Source organism: Prinia subflava, chromosome 12 (assembly GCF_021018805.1).
Source record: "Prinia subflava isolate CZ2003 ecotype Zambia chromosome 12, Cam_Psub_1.2, whole genome shotgun sequence".
NCBI classification, from domain to species: Eukaryota; Metazoa; Chordata; class Aves; order Passeriformes; family Cisticolidae; genus Prinia; species Prinia subflava.
In genome coordinates, this window is record NC_086258.1 from 15,264,529 (window position 1) to 15,275,181 (window position 10,653).

A 10,653-nucleotide genomic window follows, 5' to 3' on the forward strand; every position below is an offset into this window, starting at 1 on the left:
TGAATATGCAGAGCCAAGGAACATGTTGTTTAAAACTGATAGTGGAATGCAAAGTGAATCATGGGCCATGGGCGAAAAGGTTGGAAGAGGGACAGAGCTCTATGAGCCTTTTGAAAATAAGACATTCTGCCAGAAGGTAGAGAAATGAAGAATTTCTTGACCATCTGGCAGGGTTCTGCAGAGATGATGCCTAGAGAGTATGGTAGAAATTAAGACTTCCCAAAAAGGTGTAAAAGCCACTAACCTTTTCACTGGTGAAGGGAATAGATGCTGTAGAAATCACCTGGGTTGAACAAGACCTCAACAGCTTGTAGGAAATAAGAGACTGCTGCTCTCACAGGATGCAAGCTACATCTGCTAACCTCATAGTCTCATTTTTTTCTTTTTTTAAATACTTCTATTTGCTTGGTCTCTATCATGTAGCTGCTTAAAACACCACAGAACAATTCTGAGCACACCAAATTCATGCCAAAAAATGTACCTATGTGTATGGAAGGAAGAGCATGAGCCAAGAAATGGAGTTCTGCCCTAACTGAGCTGATGGCACATTACTTCTCTGATGTCCTGACCAACTGCTTAATTTGCTATTTTCAGTGGCCTCAAAACATGCTGCCTCTTGTCTTGACCTGGCCCCCACTAGTACTGATGTGAAGCACCTCTTATTTTTCATGAGAGCAGAGCAAGACTTTCACACAACATTTCTGCCCAGCAGGAGCTCCTCTGCAGGGTGCCTGATCCCACGGGACGTGCTCAGCTGCTGGCAGCCCGTCCCCACTTCCACTGACGCCCCTGGCAGCCCTGTGGTGGTAACAGGATAAGGCATATTTCAGGCAAGTCTTCACTTGGCAGGAGGTGCTTCCGTACCTGAGAAGGTCAGGCCTTAGGACCTCATCTCCTCTCACAAAGGCCTGCTGGCTGCCCTTCACGGTGTGCAGAATCCACGCGCAGGGAATGCACGAGTACTCCCCCTGCCTGGACGGGAGCTGGGAAGAGGATTAGCTCCACATAGAGCTCAGATGTAATCACAAGTATATCAAGTTGTAAAGCATCACAACTTACACAATTCTAAAAATAAACATAACCGGTTTGTTTCAAGCTGTTTGGCAGCCAAAAGGCTAATATATTAATAACATTTGACCAGCAATAGCCCAGAACAATAACTATGGAACAACAGACTCTGCCACTTCTGGAAATAGCCCTCTTTGGAAAAGAGAAAACATTTTCATAAGAGCCACGAACCAGATGAAGTAGCTTCTTTAGAGGTGTTCACAAAGTGGGAGCCTGGTGTGAACCCTCTGAAGTCAGGAGGGATCTTCTGTGGGTGGGAGACTGCCCTGCTGCTGAGTGGGACATGGACCCCGTGGATGCTGCTTGGTCCAGCTGAATGCATGCATTAACCTGAGTCTGCCCACCTGTGCTTATGCAAGATTTTCTCTGCCAGCAGATCCACTGATTTGTTAACTCTTTCGTGTGGCACTAAGCAGCAGGTGAGCAACAACAGCTTGTAGCCAACAGCTTGGTATTTTGGCATCTGACCTTCTTGAGAAAGACTGGACTGTCAAAGACGTTAAATTTGAACGCACTGTAATGATAGAAATAGTTGAAATCCACTGATGGAGCAGGAGGAAATTCACTGGTCTTCAGCTGAGAATATGAATCCACGCCAGAGACCAGGGTGTCAGATATCTCTCTCTCTCTTTTTTTTTTTAATCAGAACAGCAGGAATAGCAGGTTTGTGGTTAAAAGTTCAGAAATGTGCAAATATGAAGTCTGCAAGGAGCTGGCCTGACTCCATGTACCTGTGCAGGAACACCAAGCAGCCAGGTTCATTAAGGATGCATAGGAAACTGCAGTCCCTCCTTGGAGATCTTTACTAGGACCTGGTGGTTCACCTCAGAGCACCCATGTAACTGCTCCTGTCACTGCTCAGACATGCTCTGGTTCTCTGCTCACTGGCCAATGCTCTGCCTCTCCAAAGAACCTCTGGCAAATCATTAATACAAGAGGAATGCCCTACCAAAAATTAGGCCTTCATATTTAAAGCATGTGTGCATATAGTGGGGAAAGAAGAAAATCACAGGACTAATGAGCTATGATTAAGCTCAGAAATAATGGTTTCCTGTTCAAATACAGAGCTCTGTCTCTTCTTAGTGCAACTACCTCATCCCCAGTTGTGTCTATTAAAGACAATTACTGGGGGGAGACAGATATGTGTAACCAGATGTGGAAATAATGGTCAGCACCATATGCAGTTTAAATTCTTTGGGCCTGAACAAGTTACATAAAATAAATTGTGTGTCTGTGTTTGTGCACTGCGGAGCAGCTGTCAATGGGGAAATCCCCTTAGCCCACTTTAATCCTACATTCCACAATCCCCAGGGATTAAACAAATGCACTAACATTATTTACTGTAATGCTCCCTCCCTGGGGGGCTTCAGTCCGTGAAATCCACTCCAGCATTTGCAAGTTCCAGTTGTGAAATAGGCTGTGCACATTCTATATTTGGTAGCTCACAAGTACTCTTTCAGTTGGGCCCAGAGTGATGAAAGGACAGGAGTCAGGAATTCAGCCCAAGCAAGACTCAAAGGGACCAGGCTCAGGCTGGGAGCTCATTTCTCACTGTGCAGGTTTTGCACAGGCATTGAGGCATTGCAGTGATTGCTGAGAGGGGACAGTGACACGGGACTGTACAAGATGCTTTCCTAAAATTAAAGATGCTGCCACAGTACGAGTCCTCCTATCTATACTCTGGAAGTATGAAATGAGGCTTTAAACCCAGCCACACCAATAGAGCCTCACACACCTCCTGCTTTCCTTTTCCTATGATGAAATCTGTGTTCAAACTTGGGTACAGTCCCTGTGAAGTTGGTGACAGGGATTCCACTGGTGCAGATGCATCATCCTCACAGTCTCAATAAGGGTGTGACAGTGCAAACTGCACAACGCCATCAAACCCGTGTGACCATCTGGGTTCAGTTGATGGCCACAAATGCCCAGCAATAACACAGACAAGGTTCAGGCTCCCAAGGACCCTCTGACATACTTGCAAGGCCAGCTGATTGCTCCATCTCTTGCTTAGGCTTCTCGTCCAAGTTTATTACAGCTTCTTCAAAGACAGTAAACATTACATTCTATATTAGGCTGTCCTTGCCTTGAATTCATATGCAATTTAAATTCTTTAATTTGGGTGATTGTACCAACTCAGCACTAGTTTGAAGCACCAGTGCCACAAACGAGCTGGCAAGGCAGAGCCCCAGGGAGCACCCTCTGAGGCAGCCATGGCTCTTAGTGCAGGGGATGGTTTGGGCCCATGTCCTTCAGGCACAGCAAAGGGTGAAACTTCAGAGGTAAAAGGGTTTCACAGAGTAGCTGAGGCTGAACCTCTGGAGGTCACCTGGTCCCACCCCCTGCTCAAGCAGGGTCACCTAAAGAAGGCTGCCCAGGGCTGTGTCTGGATGGCTTTTGAATTTTTCCAAGAATGGAGACTTCACAACCTGTTCCAGCATCAGTCCTGCTCCCTTGGAAAATGGTTTCCTTATGTTCTAATGCAACCTCCTGTGCTCCAGTGTGTGCCCTTTGTCTCTTGTCCTGTTTGCTGCGGAAGCTTTTGCACTGACCTGCTATCTCAGGCTGGCCTCTGAGCCTGGCTTTGTCACTGTAATCACCAGGCCTGTGCAGCTGCACTGTGCAGAATGCAAAGCAATTCATCTCCATGAGATTCAGAGAATTGCTTAGGTAGGAAAAGACCTTTCAGTCCAACATTAACCCAGCACTGTTAAGTCCACCACTAAGCCATGTCCCTAAGCAACACATCTTTTAAATCCCTTCAGGGAGGGTGACTCAACCATTTCCCTGGGCAGCTCTTTCCAAGGCTTGGCATCCTTTGGTGAAGAAATTTTTCCTGCTATCCAATCTAAGCCCTCCCTGGTGCAACTTGAGGCCATTTCCTCTTGTCCTATTGCTATATTAATCCAACACCTGACTCTGCTCCCATGGCACTGCATTTACAAACATATCATTTCATCAGCTCAAATAGAATTTTTTTTCCAATTTACAGAAAGATCATCACAATAAAAGCTGTACTCCTGTCACTGCTCTTCATCCTGCAACAGCTTGCTCACTGCAGTGAACTTCATTCAGTGGTAAAGGCAAGAGTGTACACAGATAAGGAGAATCCTGAACACAAACTTTCCAGGCCTAGGCTCTGATACTGTTCTAATTTTTTTTTATATAGTTTACAGCCAGAAACATGAGAAAGTACCACAGAGGGAGTCAGGGAGAAGAGCAGGGCTTCTTTGAGCATCAGGCCCTGTGCTGCTGAGGTTAAACAGGCTGCGAAGAAGGGATTAGTAATCTCCCACCCATCCATCTTGCTCTTCCTTCCCTGCATTGCAGCTCATTTGAGACACACTGCCTGCAGTGTCAGCTGGCATTTCTGGGCTCACCAGAAGCAGTAGCTGCCATTCAGCACTCCTTTTCAGTCTAAAATCTGTTTCACAGGTTCTCTTGGGAAGCTGAGCGCTGCTCTGCGCTACCCCAGCAGGGCAGTGAGGATTCCCACTCCTTGTCCTGGGTGCCCTTGGAGCTCATTCACAAAATCCTGCAGCTGTCATTCCCACTAGTACCCCAGCTCCAGAGGAGCAGCAGCATTGCTGTGCTGGGCCCCATCCATCCTGATCAGGTAGGAACACCCTGACCTGTCCATTAATATCTAATTACAGATGAGCAGCAACCTCGAGGACCTACGTGAGAGTTGTTACTGCTGTACCAGAGTAAAAATACAACTGGGTTCCTCACAGGGGAACTTCACAACTGCCCCCTCACATTTCTGGAGAGGGGGACACCAGTAAATCTGCCCCTTGAACACAGAATAAGGATTCTCGCTCTGCCTTTCCTATACTGCTATAAACAGAGTTTTCGGGGTGGAGGGGGAAATCTGATTTCCTATCTCACTGTCATTTTTAAAATTACTGAATTCGGCAGCATTCAATGGATTACTATTCACAAACACATACCTGCTCCTCTGGCAGAACAAATCGAGTAATTTCTGTTTCTGCTGGAGCCTTCGGCATGCAGACAAAAACATTTTTTATTCATCAGTGGTAAAAGGCTACAGCCATTTGACTTTAAACACAGACATGCTTCTGGGCTCTCTTCCAGGAAGTCTGTGTCACCCAGGCTTTAGATCGATATGTTTGTCTGCAAAGTCACCCTTTTGATCTGTAATTTTTCATTTTGACACAAGAAATGCCTTTTGGTCAAACTTCAGCAGTCCATTAAATTCCAGGCATAATAGAAATGGGAATCACATTGCTGTAGCCATGTGAAGATTTCCACAGTTTGGGGTTTATTTACTCATGGGTTAATTTACTCTGCCATGTATTTGGGACTCAGACAATGCTGCAAATACTGTTCTCCTGCCTGAGCTCACTGCCTCCTGCCCAGTTTGGGGTGGTCTCACTGGCACTGGCAGCTTTACAAAACATTTTGTATGTTTAGTTGTCCAACCTGCAGGAAATGTTGTGGTTTCGGACTGAGGACACGGAGCATCCTCCCACGCTGGTCCTGCTGTTCCCCCCACAAAGAGGGGTCTGGGCTGCTGGGACAGCCCATGGAGGGGAACCGTGCCCGGCTCATGGCCCAGCTGGCTCAGCCCGCTCACCCCTGGCACACCACGCTCTGTTTGCACAACTCAGCACAGGCCTTTTCTTCCCAAGGTCAAGGTTTCAGGGCTTGGGTGGCTGATTTTTTTTTTCCTCTCTCCCCCTCCCCCCTGCTTTTTTTAAGGTGCCAGCCATCCCGTGGAAGGATAACCCAAAAAGCAGGAGAGGTGGGAAACCAATCCAACACATTGTTAATGGGAGAAGCAGGCCTGCCCAGGCTTTGGGACAATCCCCCTGCCTGGCTCCACACAGCCAGGTCCGAGCAAGGCTTTCCAATGATCTCACTGCTATTTCTGACCCAGACACAGCTCCTGCCATGTTCCCAACACGCTGGTTCTTGGTTGCTGAAGTTTGACCTAAGAGAGGATGCAGCAGACACTCAGGAGAGTTGCAAAGCGCTCAAAATGTTATAATCCAAACAAACCCCATTATTTTTAGTCCTCACTCACATCTTACCTTTCAAAAGCAAGTGTTTTCTGTCAGCCTCTCAAAAATACATAAAATACATAACTCAGAAATACTGCTAAAATTGAAAGTTAACTAGAAATACTGTTAAAATTGATTAATTTTTGCACTTATTCTAAAGCAGTCAGGAAAATGTCTGGATTCTGAATAACTGGTTTGTCAAGCGAGAGAGGTCAGGAAATTCTATATTTAAATGTGGCCAAGATTTTCAGCAGTGATACATCTTTTAAGTACATTAATTGTGATATATTTTTATTAGGTAATTAAAAGGAGACTCATTTTAATCCTCATTTAATAGCTCCTCATTTCATAGAGGTGCTATATGCAGAGGGAGGCAGCTCAGTATTTTCTGGGAAAAAAATCAAAGATCTTAGAGCAACTCAGAAGGGCCACCTCAAATTTTTTATGTTTTCAGTCAGGACTTGTGTCCAAAATAAACAACTCTTTCCTCAACCCACCAAAAAACCCCAAGCCAAACCCACCTCCAGCACAGCTATGATCAGATCATAAATGTCTTGACTGAAGTTCATTGGCTGGCACTTCAGGACTTTAGCTATTAATTAAAACCAAAATCAAATTTATTGCCTGAGTGAGTAAGAAGAGGAGGCGGGAATTTGGGAGGTGAGCAAACACTTGAGCTGCCCAGCACATCCCTGCCCTGAGGACAACAGCAAGGGCAGGATGGCACACACAGAAGTGCCTGTTCCTGAACAGAAAGGACCTGGTTGTGTTGTTCCAGAAGTGTTGTTCCAGGTGTGTTGTTCCAGAAGTGAAGATGCACAGCAGCAGTCCTGGGACAAGGCTCTCCTGTGGGCCTCTCCTGGGAGTTCAGCACGGAGCCTGTGAAGGACCCACCTCACAGACACCCCAGAGCTAGGAGGGAATATTCCAGTTCTGCAGAGATTGAAGTTAAGCAACTGCTGAGCTGCCTGGATGTGTTACGGCCACAGAGAACAGTGATGCCAGAGATTTATTAAAATACCTGGTTCACAGTCCTGGGTTCGTGGCACACGTTTGGGCAGGACCCAACTGCTTGAGTTTACAGGATGGGAAACCTGCTTCAGGGAGAACCTCAGTTTCACGACTGGTTTCGACCAGAAACAAACCCACAGAATTCTGAAAATCTCTGCAAAAGCTGCAAGATGGCTTTTGAACCAGTAGAAACATTTTGGTTTGGCATTCCACTGTGAAACGATGTAGGGGAAAAAAGAATAAATCAAAGCTGGAACTTTCATCCTCCAAAGCCTCCAACAAAGGTGATGGAATTTTGACAGCACTCTATTTTGCAAGTAAAATAGTGTCTGCATTTTTCTAAACAAGTTCTAAACTGCATTTCCTGTTTTTATATCAAAACGTACTTCGGCTTGTTTTGTGGCTTGCTAATAACATCCTGCACAACCATTTTGTACAGATCTCCCCAAACACCTCATGCAAACACACTTCCAGCCCCTGCTGGGAAAGGCAAACAGCCTCCTGCCCAGTCAGGTGCAGGCCAAGTGTGGCACAGGAAACAACAAAACCAGCTTTTTCTTAAGCATCAAAGGAAGCAGCAAGTCCTTTGGAAGAGGCTCCTCTGCTCTCCCAGATATCTGGCTATTGCTGATTTTGCAATATGACTCTACTCTTTACACATTGTAAGCTGAAAGCACCAAAGTGATGTAATACAGAGGCAGCAGAAATGCCCTCAAACGTGTGTCATGCTTTGCACAGGCTGAGAGCTCAAGAACCAAGTAATCAGGGTAAATTCTGGTGTAAATGGTACAATCTCACAGAAAGGGGGTCAGACACTGGAACAGGCTGTCCTGAGGAGTGGTGGAATTGCCATCTCTGAAGGGGTTAGAAGACGTGGATGTGGCAGTGGAGGACACAGTTTAGCAGTGAACACAGCAGCACAGGGTTAATGGTTGGGCTCGATGATCTTACAGGGCTTGTCCAGCCTTACCACTTGTATGATTTTAACTGCACTAAGCACTTGCTTATTCCAGGATTCAGCCTGTCTATCTGTGAGAAGTACATCAAACCCAACACCTACAGAGAAAGCACCAGCAAGAGGATTCCTCACACCCGAGTGCACCCAACACTTTCCCTGTAGCATCACAGCCCAGACACCTGCTTTGTTTTCGCTGTGATTCACCCAGTTCAGGACACGGGTCCTGAGGCAAAACGCCGAGAACTGTCCTCTGCAAGGGAGTTTCTGGATGCGGGGTGCTGGGGGTGACAGGGGGATGTTCACCCACGGGGTCCCAGCCCGTTCTGCGGCACAGGCACGCGGGAGCCGGGGACACTCGGCCGGCCGCACGGTGGAACTTCCCCCGTGATCCGCAGCCTCCTCGCGGGGCTCCGGGGCCGGATCTCCGGCACGGACAACAAAAATAAGCCGCAAACGAGGCGGCGTCCGCGGCCTCCCCGCGGCGGGGCTGCCAGCGCACCGCGCTGCCTCGGCAGGCACGGACGGGGTTCGAACCCGCGATCTTCGGTTTACGAGACCGACGCCTTACCACTTGGCCACCGCGCCCGACGGGCTGGCTGCACCCGTGCGCCGCCAGTGGAAGGCAGCGGGCGGCGCGGGCGAGCCGGGCCGGCCGGGAGCGAACGGGACAGCGCGGCATGGCACCGCACGGCACGGGACGGGCCGGGAGGGCGGCCCGGGGATCGGGGCGGGACGGAAGGAGCGGGGCGGGGCGGCCGCGCCGTGCGGGGGCTCCGCGGGCACGTGCGGACGCGGGGCGGAGCGCCGGGAGCGGGAGGGCGGACGGGCCCTGCCCCGCCGGCAGAGCGCGGCATCCCCTGCGCCGTGTCCCTGCAGCGGCGCTCCGCGGAAAGCCCTTCCCGCTGCCGCTGCTCCGACGCGGCGGAATCCCCGGTGGAGCTTTGCTTTCCTTCCTCCCGGCGTTTCTCACGGCAGAGGAACGCGGTCACTGCGAAATCACAGGGCTGCCTCAGGAAACAAACAGCAGCTGTCGGGAACGAGGAAAGTCCCGCCAAGCTCACACCTCGAGCGCTGTCTCTCGGCAGTTCTCCGGCACCTGCTCCCGGTTTGTGGCCGGGAGGATCCCCCGGGGCAGGGGCCGGCCCCGCTCGCATCTCCCGGGGCGCGGCGCAGCGGGGACCGGCGGGCACTGTCCCGGCACGGCGCGGTTCCGTTCCGGCACTGCCTCCCGCCTCCCTGAGAGCCGAACAGCGGCGTTCCCACCCCTTCCCCTGGGACGGTATCAGGCAGTCTATATTTCCTGATATTCAAACGGAATTTTCACGTTTTACTTCAAACCCATTATGTTCTGTTTACACAGTCAAATCATAATAGCATAAATCATAAATACAATACTGCATTATTAATATTTCCTCCTCCTTCAGTTTCCAGCGACCAAGTATTTAGTCTTATGGCTAACACTTGGTTAGATCCCAAGAAATGAATCAGCTCTCATTTTTATCTCCACTAGCTGTAGGGCAGGAGGGAAGAATTTGAAGGTTGTGGTTTTGAACCATTATTTAGCTTTGCATTGAAATTTTTCATCCTGGTTTCTAGTTTTGAACCGATGTTGGGCAGCAGAAAGTAATCTGGTATTTTTTTGGCTTACATACTCCTCCTGTAAACTATAAGCCAAACCAAACAAACAAAAAAGCAAAAAAAGTCCAGGCACAGTTAGAACCAATCTGACATAGTAGAATCACTATTTCTACTTTATGCTATGAATTTGTAACCAGGCCCCGCTCTGTGCTGAATCAGACCTGAGTTATAAAACCTTTATTACAGGGATGCATGCAGTGTTCACAGTGTGCTCCTTGCTCAAATAAACCAACCACAGGAGGCCTGATCAGCTCATTCTGGAGAGAAACAGTTGCTTTCCTGAGGATCCCATTTTTAGATCTTCATATAAATACCACACCGAATCTATCCAGAAATGTAAGGTTTACTTTTTGAGGCTACAGTCATTTGGGAAGTCAGCATCCCAGCCACAGAGCCTGAAAACAGCAGGATGGCAAGAGCTGCTGGGGGTGCAGAACTCACAGATGTTTTTCAGCCATGCCCTGCACTCTCTGTGGCCCTGGGCTTTGCATTTCAGGCAGCAAGTGGTGAACCACATCCCTGTGCACAGGACAAGCCTCGTCCTTCCCCAGCTCTGGCACAGGGATGGGAAGAGCCCAGCTGTTTTCTGTTGCAGGGAAGCTCTGCTGTGCCCATGGCCCGGCCTTGCTGCTCCCTGGAATGGGGCCACTGAAAGAGGGTGTCAGGGCTGCACCTTTAGTCCAGATTTACACAGTATTTCCATGAATGAAAGCAAACCCCTCTCTGCTGCTGCTTCTCTTCAGGGCATCCCCACTCATTGCTGTGCACAGCCAGAGCTAAAGGACAGGCTTAGTCAGGGGTTATTTCTCCGTCACGTGTGCCAAGTGCCCAGGCTGAGCAGAGGATTCCTGAAGGGCTGAGGGCAGCCCTGCTGGTGACTGATTGGGTTTTAAATAAAAGCCTGAGCACGTTAAGAAAAGCCACAGGGTGGCCAAGAGAGACAGTGTTTCACAAGAC

General features: G+C 48.8%; 1 non-coding gene across 1 annotated transcript; it reads right to left on the bottom strand.

Moving 5' to 3' along the window:
- Positions 1-8,571: 8,571 nt before the first annotated feature.
- Positions 8,572-8,643, bottom strand: TRNAT-CGU (transfer RNA threonine (anticodon CGU)). The gene has a single exon. It is a non-coding gene; the product is annotated as a tRNA-Thr (tRNA).
- Between the last annotated feature and the right edge of the window lie 2,010 nt (positions 8,644-10,653).